A 6,558-nucleotide genomic window follows, 5' to 3' on the forward strand; every position below is an offset into this window, starting at 1 on the left:
TCACTCCACAATTGCCCTTATACTGATGCTGTCTGTGTGCCAGGTATGAAGACCTGTGGCCGCCCTCGTGGGCACAACAATAAGCCCCACCCAGTTTTGAGAAAGTAGATATGGAACATCTCACACTGTCGTTTGGTTCTGATGTTTCTGTTTGGACCAGCGTCAGTGTTCTTCCCACGTGTCTAACACCCTGCCCGCCGGGATGATGCCGAGAGCGCCAAGTAATTCAGCGGACGAGTTCATTACCCTCTTGGTTTCTTACCACCTCATCTCTGGAGACGTCATTACAGAAATGCTAATTACCATCTAACTGTATCTAATTAACACTGCTTCCGTTTTGCTGTGTTATTGGTTTAAATATTCAAGAAGTTTCATATTATTAAAAGCAATGATTTTTTTTTTAACAATAAGTTGGATGAAATAGAAATTTGGTTGCCAAGTTCCTGGAGCCTGTCTCTGGCCCTCCTCATCCAGGCACAGGGCCCCAGACCTTAACACAACTGACTCCACGAGGGAAGTGCCATTCAGGTTGTAAAACTCAGCATGCAGACAGCACCACCAGCCAAAATGCAAACAAAAAGACCTACTCCATTAAAGTCCATAGTTATAGGAAAGTCTCTAGATGTTCTAACCTTGCTTTTTGGCTTCTGTAACTTCACTTCTGGCTGTTCTTGTTAACGGAAGTATGTAAACCTAGAACATGTTTTTTGTGCTTAAAAGCTCACCCTGAGAAAGGCTTAGTGCCACACTGGGATCCCAAACACCCAATAGAATCACCATCCAGCTAATAAAGGCTTTCTATTGGCTCAAATCCATGTCTGAACAGAATTCTCTGGTGATTACCCCACAACAGTCCACCCTAGACAATTCAGCATTTGCTGTTCTGGCTTCTTTCTGGCTCAGGGTGTGGGATGATGTACTGATAAACATATATGTGTGTGTGTACATATATATGTTTGTGTAAACATATTCCACTTGCTGTATGGGTGCTTGGGGAGGCCACAGGGGTGCATGATCCCCTGGAGTCTGAGTTACAGGAGATTGTGGGTGTTGGGACCCAAGCTTGGGTTCTCTGGAAGAGCGGCAGTGCTCTTAGCCACTGAGCTATCTTTCCAGGTCTCTACTTGAATGATATCTAAATTATGTTAGGTGGTAACAAGGAGGGGCCTTGTGATGGTAGCTTTCATTGTCAACTTGATTGGATTTGAAGGAGTCACATGGGAGACGCACTTCGGGGTGTACCTGTGAGGGTGTTCTTTGAGAGTTTGAATTGAGGAGGGAAGACTCACTCTGGATGTGGGCGTCACTGTCCCTTGTGCTGGGTCCTGGACTGAGTAAAAATAGGAAAAGAAGAAAGAATTGAGCACAAGATTCCCCCTTCTGCTTCCTAATCCACCAAAATGAAGGATTTGAAGAGTCCCACCTCCCGCCAAGTCTTCCTGCAGTGATGGACTGTAACCTCTGAAACCGTGAGCAAAAATCAATCCTTCTTCCCATGAGTCCTGCTTCTAAGGCATTTGCTCATAAGAGGAAGTGACTGGTGAGGAGCTCACGTGTGTCACAGGACACACCAGTTTTTACTTCTCTGAGATGGCTTCAATTGTAATTTCACTTTATTGAGTCTCAGACAATTCTGCAACTCAAGTCCACGGTTTTGCACGCTGAGCGTTGGTGGTTTCCAATTTGCTTTGTCTCATGCATCTCAATGAATGGCTCTAATTTTGCTGAGGTGACCAGGTCAGTGTCTACTTATTTCTGTGCACAGGCCTCGGTCACCGTCAGTGTGCAGTTCACCCATGACTGGTACCGAGAGTCCGTGATGTTCCTAGGAGGGACTCTCCCGATCTCTCTTACTTCAGCGCTGTCTCTCAGGAATGGGGGTGCAGGGATGAATGAGTCAGGCTCCTCTGCTCAGAAGCTTTCGGTCTGTGGAGAAGAAGGACCATGGAGCAGAATGTGTTCTGGGGGCCCGGAGAAGAAAGGTACAATCATTAGGGGCTGACAAAGACAGCACAAAAGGCTGCCATGTTCTCCCTGATACCAACAGCAACCTGTCCTCCACTCCTATCAAGGCCATGGGGTAGGTACTGACCCCACCATTGGCCACAGGGAATGGAAACCAATCGGTAAATTCAGATTCCAGGCTGCTAACCTCAGCATGAGCACATGGGAGAAAATGAAAAAAGGAAAGAAGTATCTACTGTGTGCTCTTCCCCTTGTTCGCCTTGTTAAATTGGAAGAGCATGTGATGTGGGAGTCCCTTCTGTGTGCTGCTTGTAATGGTTAATGAATAAAGAAACTACCTTGGCCTGATAGGGCAGAACTTAGGTAGGCGGGGAAGACGGAACTGAATTCTGGGAGAAAGAAAGCTGAGTCAGGAGACGCCATGGACTGGCTGCCGGAGATAGATGTGCTGAAACTTTGCTGGTAGGCCACAACCTCGTGGTGATATACAGATTAATATAAATGGGTTAAATTAATATGTAAGAGTTAGCCAATAAGAAGTTAGAGCTAATGGGCCAAGCAGTGATTTAATTAATACAATTTCTGTGTGGTTATTTCAGGGCTAAAGTAGCCAGGCGGCCAGGAAGAACAAGCCTCCCTACAGCAGGCATGTAAAAGAAATATCTACCTGTGTGCTCCCTTCCCCCGTCCCCCCCTTCTTTTCATTAAGTTGGAGGGGCATGCACTGCTTCAAACAAAGCAGATCATGCTGGGCATAGCAGAACACACCTATATTCCTAGACCCGGGGAGGTGGAGGCAGGAGGATTGGGAGTTCAAGGCTATCTTTGGCTATAATATCCATTCCTAGCCTTCCTGGCCAGCTACACAAAAGATGCTGTAAGAGTGGACAACCCAAATGGCATTCCAGATATTTTTTCTTTTTACGTTTCCCTCTGAGAATCGGGTATCAAAAGGAAGATATTTTGGGAACACTGAAGTAGAGAATAAAGACTTCAGTCAACCGAGGCAGATCAGAGAGAGCCTAGGTCAGCATGGAGGTCAGGCAGCCTTCGGATCAAAGCACACACAGGATTTTTATAGCATCTGGGGAAGCCCAGGGCAGGAGCTCAGGGGCTGGCGTAGGCCACTTTAACATTAATACTCATTCCTGACCAGAGGTCGTTTCTATTTCACACAGCTGTTCAAGGCCTTAGGTGCCATCCTAGACCAGAACAGCAGTGCCCAGGAATTGATTTTACCAGCTTGTGATCTATTGTCTGGTTGAAGTTAGCAACGCAGGGGAGATACATAATGAAAAAGATAAAAATAGTAGCTAAACTACAAGGCAAAGGAGAGCCTTGGCTTCCATCATGGACACTGCAGTTCTTCCTCGTGAGAACACTTGGTAAGTCACAAGTTAGTGTCGTGAGGAGCAATGGAAAACTGGAACAGGACCACCTCTGAAGATCTCCTTCCACCATGATAGAAGGTCATGGCTGCAGATCCACTTGCAGGCCTGACCTTCCCCTTCCCTGCTCAGAAAACGTAAGCTCCGCCATTGTGGTCATCCTTATTGGGGTCATAGGGAAACGCTCACCGCCATGAGTCCCAGGGACAGGGCCGAGACACTGAAACATTTGACTTCTGCGTGGCCCGGCTTTTACCTGCCAGCACCCGCCTCACCATCCCAGCGTGTTGAAAACGTGCCCCACCTGTTCTCCGTGCCACGGTGCCCTTTCTTCGATGGTGCTCCCTAGGCTGGCGTCTGAGTTCCTCCCTCAGTCTCAGGCTCACTTGTGGGTCCTTCTGCTGGTCCTCCAGACTCCACCAGCCCCTTCATTCATTCCTGCGGGTCTGGGTCAGAGCCTGGACCCTGGTAGCCTAACCGCCCATCCCCGAAGTCAATTAGCAAGAGAGTTACTTGTGAAAATCAGAGGAAGGACATTTGTTCAATGTTCATTTGATTCATGGGGAAGTTGAACAAAGAGACTCAGAGCCACCACCTCCAAGTCCTCAGGGATACGAGTGTGTGGTTCAGGTCTCCAATCGAGAACAAGGGGATTGTAAAGAGAAGAGATCCTGGTCAAGGCGGAAGGCTCCTCCCAGCCCACCAACCATCCTTGTCTCTCCTTCCAGGTGTCTGACAAGTTGTCAAACAGCATGGACTCTCTGGAGGACAGGACCCCCTCCAGCTGGCACCAGCTGTTAGCAGTTCTGCCTTTTCCTTTTGCCAGCACAGATTTCACGGCAAATCCTGGTTTCCCTGGGCCTTTGCTTCCACAGTCTGCTGAGCAATGGAGGGGCACCTCTTTAGCATTATCTTCACTCCAGCCTGACGGCTGCGCTCTGTGCTGTCCTTCACGGGTCCTCTTTGAAAAGGGTGTGGCTGCCGCATGGGGACATGGGCCAGCTGGCAGCTAGCTTACCTGGCTGGAAAGGCAGCCCCAGCGGCAGCTGTGGGAACTAGGCACGGCCAGGAAATGCCCCAGAGGACAGAAGGCCTGCCACCTACTGGAAGAGAAGACACCCCACCTTCTCCAAACAGAGGTCTGGTGATGAACTAGCTGGTGTTTGGAGAGAAGGGCCCCTCACGTCAAGCCTGTCACCCAGCTAATCCAGAGGACATCCAACTGTCCCAGTAAACTGGCTTTCAAGTAATGACTGATGCTGTTTCTGCTATGGTGTCCCTTTCAGAATCCCTAGTCATGGTCATTCTCCTGCCCACAACCTTCAGCCACTCTTACTTAGTCTTCTGGATAGAGGCCCTAGTTAGCAGCCAATGTGGGGTGCTAAAGGTCCCCCCTTCTTGAACAGTTCAATTACTGATGTGCTCAGTCTATGACACCTCCCCCCTCCCAAGTCATTTCATACTGTGTGGCTTGGGGACTCATTTTATAGGGCAGCATTTGGCTTCGTTTAGAGGACAATGAAAAATCCAGCCTCTGTGTGTGTGTGTGTGTGTCCGTCCTCACCCCTAATAAAAGTTTTTCTTTGCCGGATGATTTTGTCTGCTGTATTTCTCCATTGCTACTGAGAATTTTCCTGACTTTTAATTCTTTAACTAGCAGAGAAACTTAACCTGGTCAGGACTCCTAGATGTTGAGATAGAAGTACATATCATAAAATGGTGATTTACAGTATCATTTATAAATTTAGCAGTGCATATTATACAGGTAGCAAATATTACGGTATGAAAGGTGGTGCTGAGCTGAGAGCCAAATCTAGCTAGTGAGATTAGAATTAAGTACTTAAGATTAGAATCTGTGATTGCCAATAGCCAGGACGACATCTAAGCCAACAAAGCTTGTGAATTTATTGCTGTTCAATAAATTCTGACGCATGTCACAAACACGCCTGTCTCTGCTTCTGTTACAGCACACTCCGTGACGTGGAGCCCTCGTGCAGGAAGGACAGCCTCGGCTGACTGCTGCCCCTGGGAAACCTTTTGGTGTTTTGCAAACTGCAGAAACTGTAGCTGCCCTTTGGGGGACAATTGTCATCAGTCAGTCCATCCCCACTCTGTCTCACTTTTCCTCCCAAGTCCAGCGGCCCCCTGATTATATCCTTGTGCTGATTGGATATCAGTGCTGAGTGACACAAACCATAGCCAATCACAGCACCATTTGAGACGGCTAATTGGCATCTCATCCAGATGACGCTCATGCTGACCCACTCAGATCAGTCCAATCTTAAGACATTTTCAGAGCTCTGCACTTACAGACGGGCTGGGGGGGTGATCCCAGGATGTTAGGGATTAACATCCTAGACGGTCTCTTTGGACCTAGCGCCTTCCTGGTCGTCACAGCGGTTCTGCCGTCTGAAGGCAATGCTGATGTTTTGGAAGATGAAGTTGAGAAGTATAGGTCATGATGAAGTTAATTAAGAGGAGACTCAGTCATTAAAGGTCTGTGAGCCCAAGAAAGACACGAAAGACTTACAGAGAACATTCTAGGTGCTGAAGGTTGGCAGTGAGGAAGCCTCTAGTGATTCCATTGTGGAGAAGACAGCGTGAACTCCAGCAGTGACCACGGGGATGAACAAGATGGGATGAAGGGGCGACATCCAAGAGGCGGTGTCTATGGAACTCAGAGGTCACTGTGTGTGCACAGTGAGGAAAAGTGAAGAATCCAGAAAGCAAACAAACAAACAAACCAACCTCCGGGCTCATAGAATCCAGAAACCCAGACACTGAGTAAAAAATTCTGGGGAGGGGCAAGTTTGGGACAGGAGATGCCTCCTGACTGGATAGTGTCCCTCAAAGTTCATGCACACTGGGAATCCCCGGAACGTAATTAGAGAAGAGTCCCAAGTTCAAGCCTTCCTGTGATGGATGTCTTTATAGGAAGAGGAGAGGACAGCACAGCACAGGGGAGGGGAATGGGTGCGTGTGAAAACAGAAGGTGAGCATCTCACCAGCAGCCAGGGGGTTCTGGGAGGCGCCAGAGGCTTGAAGAAGCAAAGAAAGATTCTTCCCCCCAGAGTCTTCCAAAGAGCTTGGCTTGGGGTTGAACTGTTTCTCAGCCCCGGTTCAGACGCTACTAAGAGTGCCTGCTGAGCTCACTGTTTCATTTCTGCGCTAGGGTTCAGCGCTAGCAAGAGGAGAGGCAGTCTTA

This window comes from Microtus ochrogaster, chromosome 5 (genome assembly GCF_000317375.1).
Source record: "Microtus ochrogaster isolate Prairie Vole_2 chromosome 5, MicOch1.0, whole genome shotgun sequence".
Classification (NCBI taxonomy): Eukaryota; Metazoa; Chordata; class Mammalia; order Rodentia; family Cricetidae; genus Microtus; species Microtus ochrogaster.